General features: G+C 35.3%; 2 long non-coding RNA genes across 2 annotated transcripts; one reads left to right on the top strand and one right to left on the bottom strand.

Annotated features, from left to right (window-relative positions):
• Positions 1–628: 628 nt before the first annotated feature.
• Positions 629–3,279, bottom strand: LOC148785011 (uncharacterized). The gene is made up of 5 exons (XR_016062914.1): positions 3,137–3,279; positions 1,808–2,130; positions 1,630–1,747; positions 1,121–1,481; positions 629–1,040 (listed from the first exon to the last, which is right to left on the bottom strand). It is a non-coding gene; the product is annotated as an uncharacterized LOC148785011 (long non-coding RNA).
• A 2,819-nt stretch (positions 3,280–6,098) lies between these two features.
• On the top strand, positions 6,099–9,091 carry LOC148785010 (uncharacterized). Its single transcript, XR_016062929.1, has 3 exons — positions 6,099–6,171; positions 7,117–7,341; positions 8,182–9,091. It is a non-coding gene; the product is annotated as an uncharacterized LOC148785010 (long non-coding RNA).
• Positions 9,092–9,387: the final 296 nt, after the last annotated feature.

Genomic DNA, 9,387 nt, shown 5'->3' with positions numbered 1-9,387 from the left:
AGTATATTTGAATATAAAAATTTGATTTGTTTGATTGGAACATATTGGATACATTTTGGAACGGTTATATAAATAAATTCGAGATAATTTTAGAACGATTTCTGAAATACGCTTGGCTGAAATTTGAAACTGTTGTTATTTATGACTGTGATATATTTACGAACGGTCATTGAAATTATATGGTGCGTATCTTTTGGAATACTTTTAGGAACGGTTTATTATATATTTGGAACGCTCTCTTGTAACTATTTGTTAATTTTTGGAACACATTGTGGTGTATGCATTAGTTTGAGTTCGAATATATTTAGGAACGGTTAATCCATTTTAGGAATACTTTTATTGTTTTCGCATTGGTGTTTGGAACAGTGTTATTATTGAAATTTGTAACATTTTGTTTACAATTACTAAAATCGCTAGTAATTTTTTTAATTATATAATTTTAAATAATAATTTAATATTTATAATTAATTAGTGAATTTTAATTATATGTATGAGTTTAATTAATTGAATAAATATTAAATAATGGAATATAATAAATATTACAAAACATGAATAATTAGAAAAACATATTATATTAATATAAAATTATCTAATTACAAAATTTTAAAAAAATAAAACCTAATCTAAACCGTCGTCATTAACGACTTCTATATCGTCCTCGTTCAGGTCAGGGGTGTCTGTCGAAGGCTGTGCTAGGGCGTTATTGGAGGTGGTGGATTGTGATGGTCCCCCAGTCGAAGAGTTGGCCTGTATGGATCTTATCATGGCCATCATATCGACTATCATCATTTTCAGCAGAACCATGCGATCCTCCATGTCCTGATTTGGGGGTGGCGGTGGCGGTGGCGGTGGTGATGTGTAGGTCCGGCTGGAAACATGGTGCTTTAAAACCAAGGCCAAATACATTTCCTTTGTTCTTGCCTCCGACTACAGCCAGCCACAGCTACTGCTCGATCATCGCCACCAAAGCCTTCGATTCTGTAGAGTATCGTGGTCATGGGCTGAGGCTAATGATCCTCCATCAACTTCTGGAACTTCTCCTGTAAAACAAACAAAATAATTATAATTTTATCCTAATTTTTTTTTTAAAAATAAAAAATATTATTATAATTACCGCCACCTCAGCTGCCCTTGGGCCGCTCCAGCCGCCGTCGACCTTCTTCTTGTAGTATCTAGCAAACAAATTCATCTGCTTGGGCTGCCGACCGAGCTTTGCCTCCTGCAGAAGAATCAAATTGGATAAACCTTAAAAATTACTTACCATCTTTATTTTGTGCATATCGACAGAGGAAGATCCCTTGCGGTACACAATAAAGGATGCTGCAGGATTCACCGCTCGGTTCACCTTATTCTTGGCGAATTAATCCTGGAAGTCTGTGCTGGCCAAATATGACTGGAGTAGGAGACATACCTCGTTGGCCTGCCAAAGTGGATTGACCAGCTCTTTTCAAGCGACAACGAACCATTTTCGGATAATTTGCCTGCAGACATGTGGAACATTAGAACATATACTCATCGTCACAATGCAACCAATAGGTCATCTACAAAATATCAAATAAAAAATATTAGTAAAATTCAATAAATAATTTAAATTATAAGATAATACAAAATTTTGTAAAAGTGTATTACCTCCAGGCTCTCGAATCAGAACTATTGGTGCTCCAGCGGCACCTGCCTCAAACATCCCCAAGGGTGGGGATAGTGTCCTTGCACCACCTATGAAGCGCTCGTGGAATTGCGGTCAGACCTGAAAAGGACATGTTAATTAGTAATTAAAATACTAAAATAAATTCATAAACAAATCTACCTCACGTCATCGAGGCTGATATATTCGCACTGATGGTGGGGGGACTGCTGGTGGTGTTGATGGTGGAACAGCTCATGGGCGGGCATGATTAACTGCTGATGTGGTAGACGACTGTTCGGGCTCCTCAGTAGCCGGTACCGCAGCAGATGGTCCAACATCATTTGGAGTTTGTGCGGCGGTAAAAAGCCGTGCCAGTAAAAAGTCGTGCCAGGTGTGGGGGTAGTCGGAACACTACTTGCCTAACATGGGAAACATCAGACGACAGTGGTGGAACGGGTGGGCAACGACCACGTCGTCCACGTGGTAGAGGAGGCAGACCGCCACTAGACATAATCCGTTCAAATTATAGTAAGTATTAGCTTTTGTAATTACTAAAAATATTATCCCAATTTTGCAATTATTAGAAATACTAGCCTCGATTTGTAATTATTGTAATTATTATTTAAATAATATTTTAATTTCTGTATTAATTATATTATTATATTATTAGAAATATTAGCCAAATTTTATAATTATATTTAATTAATAATGTTGTTTGATTAATGTAATTATTTAACTATTTAAATAAGATTAGTTATAATTATTAGATGAATTAATCATAATTTGAGATATTAAATGAATTAATCATGTAATTATTGTAAGTGTGGCAATGTATTATTATTTCAAATATTCGGAATAATATTGTGTTTATTATACAAAATATGTTCTAGACCACAGAAATTATGAAACAATTATTTTCTAAAATTACAATGGATTCTTCTTTTTCGTAGGTCATTTGTGGCACGCAGGAAGAGCTCGTGCAACTGCAGCAGGATTTGAAAAAGGAATTAATCGTGATTTTGAACCTGCTTTTTCCATGACCCCTCTTAATTGAAATGAGACAGGAGATCCAATGCTTCAATTGAAGTAGGAATCAATAATTTATAAAAAAAAATACGCAAAATTTGTTCTAATTTATAGAAATAATTACACAATTACTTACTAAAATTACAATAATTTACAGAGGATTCACAATTACAATAAATTACATAAATTTAAAATAAATTATAGAAAATTATAGAGAATTACAATAAATGACAGAAAATTACAGAGAATCACAATAAATTACAGAAAATTTACACAATAGTTACATAAATTTACCAAAACAATTACAGAAAAACAACACAAATATGTTCTAAATTACACAAAAAAATTCACAAGTATTCCACAAATATTTTCAATAAAATATTTTCTGAAAATATTTTGAATTCCAGATAATATTATCTGAAATTTTATTAGCAAAATATAACAAAAATAAAGTAAAATAACAAAAAGAAATAGAAAACAAACCTAGAAGCGGACGATGGACTTCGAGCGAGAGGGGATGGCGGATGTGGAGCACAACAACAATAGTGAGAGAGAGAGAGACAGAGAAAGAGGGAGGCGAAGGAGCAGGGTGAGAGAGAGAGAGAGAGCAAGAGAGATAGACAGAGAGTGAGGGAGGAAAAGTGAAGAAAAAATCTGCTAAGTATCACTTATATGTTAAAATTTGAAACGAGCATTTATAAATAAACCGTTCCAAGACCATTCCTAATTAAGTAGGACGACGTCGTTCCATTTGCTATGGATTGATCAGATTTTGGATTCATTTTGGCATGGTCAGTTATTAAAATAGGTCATATTTTGGGTTCATTTTGGCATGGTAAGTTGTTAAAATAGGTCATATTTTGGGTTCATTTTGGCATGGTCAGTTATTAAAATAAGTGTTCCTAAAATCGATCCTAAAGATCTTAAACGATGTCGTTTTATATGAAGACGACGTTGTTTAAGAGGGCATTTTAAATGACCATTCCAATATTTAACATAATTGTTCCAATTTTAGCGCCAAATATATTTTTCTTTTTAACTAAAAAAATTAGAAATGAAGGAAAAACCGTTCTGTACATGTTAATGATAGAAAAAAAATAGACCAAAAATTAATTAAGATCATTGAAAACATATAATATTTTTTTTGTGATATTGATACATGTTCATAAGGCCATGTATATTTGTATATCTAAAGTTTTTAGTCTTACGTACATGTAACTAGCATCTTAGACAGTTATATTGCATCACCTAATCAGATCGTTAGAAATGATTAAATCGATAAAAGAATACATTTTATGAAGTTCTGATTATTTTTATTATACAGATACTGAGATATCGTATCTGATTCATATCAGCGAGGTTCAAATGAGGCAACTGTCAATTAAGCCATGTGATTTAAATTACACCGCTATATATATTCACATATATGTAGTATTTATATGCATTTAAATTTGGAACTAATTAGGCTGGCGGATTTGGAGATATCAAAGTTGAGAAGTGCACTAGGTATTTTTTGTTATGATTAGGCACGATTCTTTTTTTGGCTTGATTTGCCTTATATTGATTTCAGAAACGGTCAAATATCTAACAACCGTTCCTAAATATAAATTTCCCTCTTTTCCAGTTGGCGCCAAATTAAATTTATGTGGAACTCCTATAGGAACGATCAAATTATTTAAACTATTCCTAGGTTTTTAATTTTCCTTATTTTTATGTAGAAGTGTGTAACAGTTTCATGAATGGTAATTATTTATATTTTCATTCCAAGTTGATATTTAACATTATTCATGTACACTATGGAACGGTTGTTTAGGAACGGTGTTTTTATTAACCGTTCCAAGGTGGAACGGTATGTATATATATATATATATAATTATTCATACAGAATAATTATAAAAAATTTTAATCAGTAATTTTTTTAAATTTCTTTTACAAATGTTTGATTGCAGAAACAATAAACTTTCAAATCATAATTATTGTCTTCTTCAGTTTCGTAATCCTCGTAAAAGCTATCTTCATCATATTTGTCATCAAATTCACTATTTGCTGAGTGGGATGTACCTGGTCCTTATTGATTTGCTATAGAAAGATCAACAACTAATTGTATACTGATCGGTACCAGAAATTTGGCAACACCACAAAAGTCAAAGGATCTTCAAAAAAATTCTAAGATTATCGAAGGATTAGCACTGCAAAAACAGAGTTCGCACTCTGGTGTTTTAAGTCAGTAAACGTTTATGAAGAAATAAAAGAGAAAATTTTAATTAAAGTAAGATTAATAGTATAAAATGGTGATAAGGTGTATATATTCATGTGGAGTGCAAAATATAAGCTTGAAATAGCTTCAAAACCGAGAGAGAATAATGCAAGAAAGTATGAGTTTGAGAATGAAGAATGATGTTGTTTGATTTTTTTAGAAATTTGCACAAGACATCTTTATAAGCTCAGACAGAGTTGGACATCGAGTCAAATACTGAGTCCGTACGCCATCAGAAAGCTATTTGAGTTGGTTATTATACGCAACAGACCGTTATAGATTTGGATAAATATTGTTTGGGATACGTGAGCTGGATGAAACTCTGCCAAATCTGCCTGTAATGCTGGGAGTTCGTTATTCATAGGCTTTCCATCTCGTTTATGCTCGATTTATCTTAAACCACCTGAAGATATTTTACAGTGGTATGTACAAATATATTTGCAAACTATATGACGTGTCCTCCTAGCTTTATGGTGACGTGTTCGGCTAAAATGGACTTGATTCTTGGGCCTGCTGGATCAGTAAAGTAGTAGGCAGGCATGTGGGCTTATTTTCCCTATTGATGGGCTTTATCTGTCTTGCTGATTAGCCAACCATGCTTTTAGTCGGTTGGGCTAGTATACCTAGCTTGTGGGCTTGACCCAATAGTTTTAGGAGGTATCATTAATCTCTCCCTCCCCCCCACTCCAGAAGTGCAAGTTGTAAAGTTGGACTGCTGGAGTAGGTGAGATGTCCTGCAAAAAGAGAGAAGCATTTTCCTGCTCATTAGTAGGGTGATTAATGCTGATTGGCTAAAAGACCTTCGCTAAAAGATATTATGCCTTGTTGCTCCTACAGGCAACAAACGATATTTAAAGAAGATACTCAATTTAATTAACAATATTTCCTCCTTTTTTACCGTCAGAATTTGAATTTTAAATTCGTATCTGCAAAAAGGAAAAGATAACTATTAATTTGTAATAATTGCAAAAAAAAGGCGAAGAGTCCTATCTTTTTAAATTTTCCTTAAAAAGTCGCGCATTCGCAGGGAGGAAACGACAGTTGGCTGGAGTCTTAAGTTTATTCCAAAATAACTCACATATATACATACATATATATATATAAGGAATTTACCCTTTATTTTACCATCCGCATTCTAAGGTAAAAAAGAATCCTCCCCCTCCTTCTCTTCACGTCTAAAGTTAGGGTGTTTTCTAACTATTTGATTTTCGCAGGTTCCCTCTTTTCCTCTGTTACCATCTCGTTGTACCTTCGCCTTTAGGTAAGTTCCTTTGTTCTTTTTGATAGTTTTAATCATGTTTGAGGAGCGAGTAGATGAGCGAGCAGTAGAAGATTTCCTGATTAACCTTGCAACTCTCTCTGATACTTCTAACTCGGATCCTTAGGGGGGTGAAGGGGAAGAGAAGGTGAGTAGTAGGAGGAGAATTTCTAGAGAAGAATCGAAGAGGAGGAAGACTGAGGATTTATTAGTTGCCTCTGGTACCGAATTGTATAGGGTTTATTACTCCTACGTGAAGGAGAATATATATATCTTAGGTCTAAGTTTGGCAAACCAGGAGGTTTTTTTTATTAGAATCCCTACTTGTAACAGACGCCCTAATTCTCCCCCTAAGGGCTTTATATGATTTTATGTAGCCCAACTAGACGCTGGTTTGTAGTTTCCAATACCTCTGATTTTTTGCTAAAGTATCCACTTTATTCCGAGTGCCTTTGAATTAGTTTACCCAAAAGCTTTCAGTATAATCGCTGGTATCTAAATTTTAGTGAGAAATTTGGGGGAAGATCCTATTGCTCCTCAGTTCATTTTCTTTATGCTAAAGAAAGCCAGGACTGGTCTCTTTTACTTCTTGGGGAGATGCTCAATTTCTCCCTTCTGCCACCTCTATTAAAGAATGGAAAGGCCATTACTTTTTCATATCCTCCCCTACGTTTGGGCAATTCCCCACATCTTGGATCTCTAGCGCTCCAGATTTTCCTAGGTATTCTCCATGTAGCCCTCCTATTCCCTTCAAGTTTTTGTTAGAATGTCTTAATGCTTTTCATTATGATCCTCATGAGCTAGTACATTCTCAATCCCTATGGGTTGAGTCCCAAAGAAGTGACCTTGGATATAGCTATAACCTCATGGCATGTTCTAATTTACAGCTTTGATCTGGATGTATGAAAAATTTGTCCTATAGTAAATATGTTCAACATGCTGCTGCAGGATAAGGCTTTGGGTGAGGGAAAGAATCATGTAGGTAGCTCCTCCTCCAAATGTTCGCTTGCTAAACTCCTTCAACTCCAGCGAGCTCGACTTCAACTGGCTATTCCAATGGGAAACGCCAAGCGAAACCCATGTCACCTCCTGCTAAGAATCCTTTGCTCCACCTGCATTGAGACCTTCTACACGAGCTGGCACCCTCGCCCCTCAGCGGTAGGGGTGCTCATGGTGCGATTTTTGTTTTTCTAGAGCTATTTTTGAATTTCCATTGCCAATAATTTTTAAAATTGCTACATTTAAAACGAAAATCAAAGGTGTGGGTTCTTGCGGTTTCTGGTGGTTTTGCGGTTGTAATACTTATAACAAAAATATGACGTTGAGACTAACAAAAATAAAAAAAATAAAAAAAGGTGTTTGTATGTAGCTGTTTGTATGTAGCTATTAAGAAAAACCAACATTATGCACCATAGACCAACACCACTCTCCACAACTTTAATTTGATTAAAAAATAAGAACGTGTATAGTAATCCAACAAAGAAATGCTTAATCCAAGAAAGCATAGGGAAGAAAATAGAAGGTGGTAAGAGAGAAAAGAGAGAAGAGAGAAAAAGGGGAGAAAAAAAATATGTGAGGAAATATGAATGAAAAATTAGGGCAATCATCAAATATGCTTAAAATTTGAATGGACTTAAAGAATTAAGCATATTTTTTTGATATAAAGTCGAAATATAAATTTTACAAAGATGAGCTTTGCAATATGGATCTTTCATTATATATGAACTTTGGGCTTTTATAATTTGAATATGAAATTCTCTAAAAAATTAATTATTTTATCAAATTATTATATATATAAATAAAAAATTAATTATATATTTGGGGATGCGGTTCGATTATTGGTGGTTTTTTTAAGCTCTAAATTAAAATCAAACTAATAGTACAGTGCAATTTTACTCTAAATTTAGAATTGCAGTTTGAAAAATAAATTATAAAAAATGGTTTGATTCGATTTGGTTAGGGTAGTTTTGGGCGGTTCAAATTTTTTCTGATCACCCCTACTCAGTAGTGCAGATAAAAAGGGAGAAACTTAGTCAAAATGAGCCCCAGTCTTTGCTAAAAGAGGAGGGTGAGAGCAGTCGGGTTGCTGATTTTGTAAAAGGACTTTTAGGTCATTCCGATAAGACCATTTTGGAGGCCCTTCCCTGTGATCAAGTCATGATGTGTTGGCTTCATGCGCTAGCAAGGTAAGGAGTAAAGAAATTTTAATTCCAATTCCTACTAACCTGAAGGGTCTACATACCTTGTTTGTAAACCATCATGCTGATTGGGGACCTAGTGGAGCAAGGCAAGCCTTCTGCGGAGGAGACCCAGAGGGTGGAAGAGCTGGAGAAAGAGCTGCAGGAGAAGGAGCGTAAGCACGAGAACCGTGTCGCCCACTTGAGGTCCGAAATTTCGACCCTTCACAATTGTTTGGAGCAGGTGGTGTCGAAGCTCCAGAACTACCCTTCAACCAAGGAGGGAAAGAAGGGGTTTGATGAGCTCTGGGCCAACCGACTGGAGATTTCAAGAAGTCCAAAGAGTTTCAACGCCTTCATGCAGATAGTGCCTTGAAATACTATTATCATGGATATCGGACTTGCGCGGGCCAATTTTTAGGAACTGGGTATCCTCCTTTGACCGCTCCTACTGATTTCTTAGGAATTCACGTTGGACTAGTAGATGCTCCTGAGCTTGATGAGGAGGTACCCCAAGAATTTCCCAAGAGCCTACTTCATATCCCTCCAGAAGGTGAGGTTCCTGCAGATCCAGAGAACCCTGTGGTGGAGGATGTTCCTTTGAAGGTGGTTCCCCCTGCTGGTGATGATAGTGATGCCCCTCCTACTGCTAATTAAAACTTTCTTTTCTATCTTCCTATTTTTTGACAAACAATATTGCTACTTCCACGTGAGGTTTAAGGAAGTGCCCGCTTGTGTGCTTTGGATGCTTTTGAACTCTTATTTCTTTCATTGCTTTATTGATCTATGTAATTTACTTGTTTTCTCTTTCTCATATGTTGCTGACTTGACTAAGATTCCTGCAATGGTTATTATAGTCCGAAGGGAGAACAGGGAGTTGTCCTCCTTCTGTTTTAGAGAATTATTCCTGTGAAAAAGTGAGCATGAAAAAGTGTTTTTACAAACTAGACCATAGTAAAAAGGTCATATCCTGGATGCATGCTTATTGAGATCACTTCCTCTCGAAGTGATAAATATTGAGTTTGCAAAACTCGAGCAGCCA

This window comes from Sesamum indicum, linkage group LG11 (genome assembly GCF_026168435.1).
Source record: "Sesamum indicum cultivar Baizhima isolate 11 linkage group LG11, ASM2616843v1, whole genome shotgun sequence".
NCBI classification, from domain to species: Eukaryota; Viridiplantae; Streptophyta; class Magnoliopsida; order Lamiales; family Pedaliaceae; genus Sesamum; species Sesamum indicum.
Note: the sequence above shows the minus strand (reverse complement) of the source record. Positions and strands in the feature narration are given on the sequence as shown.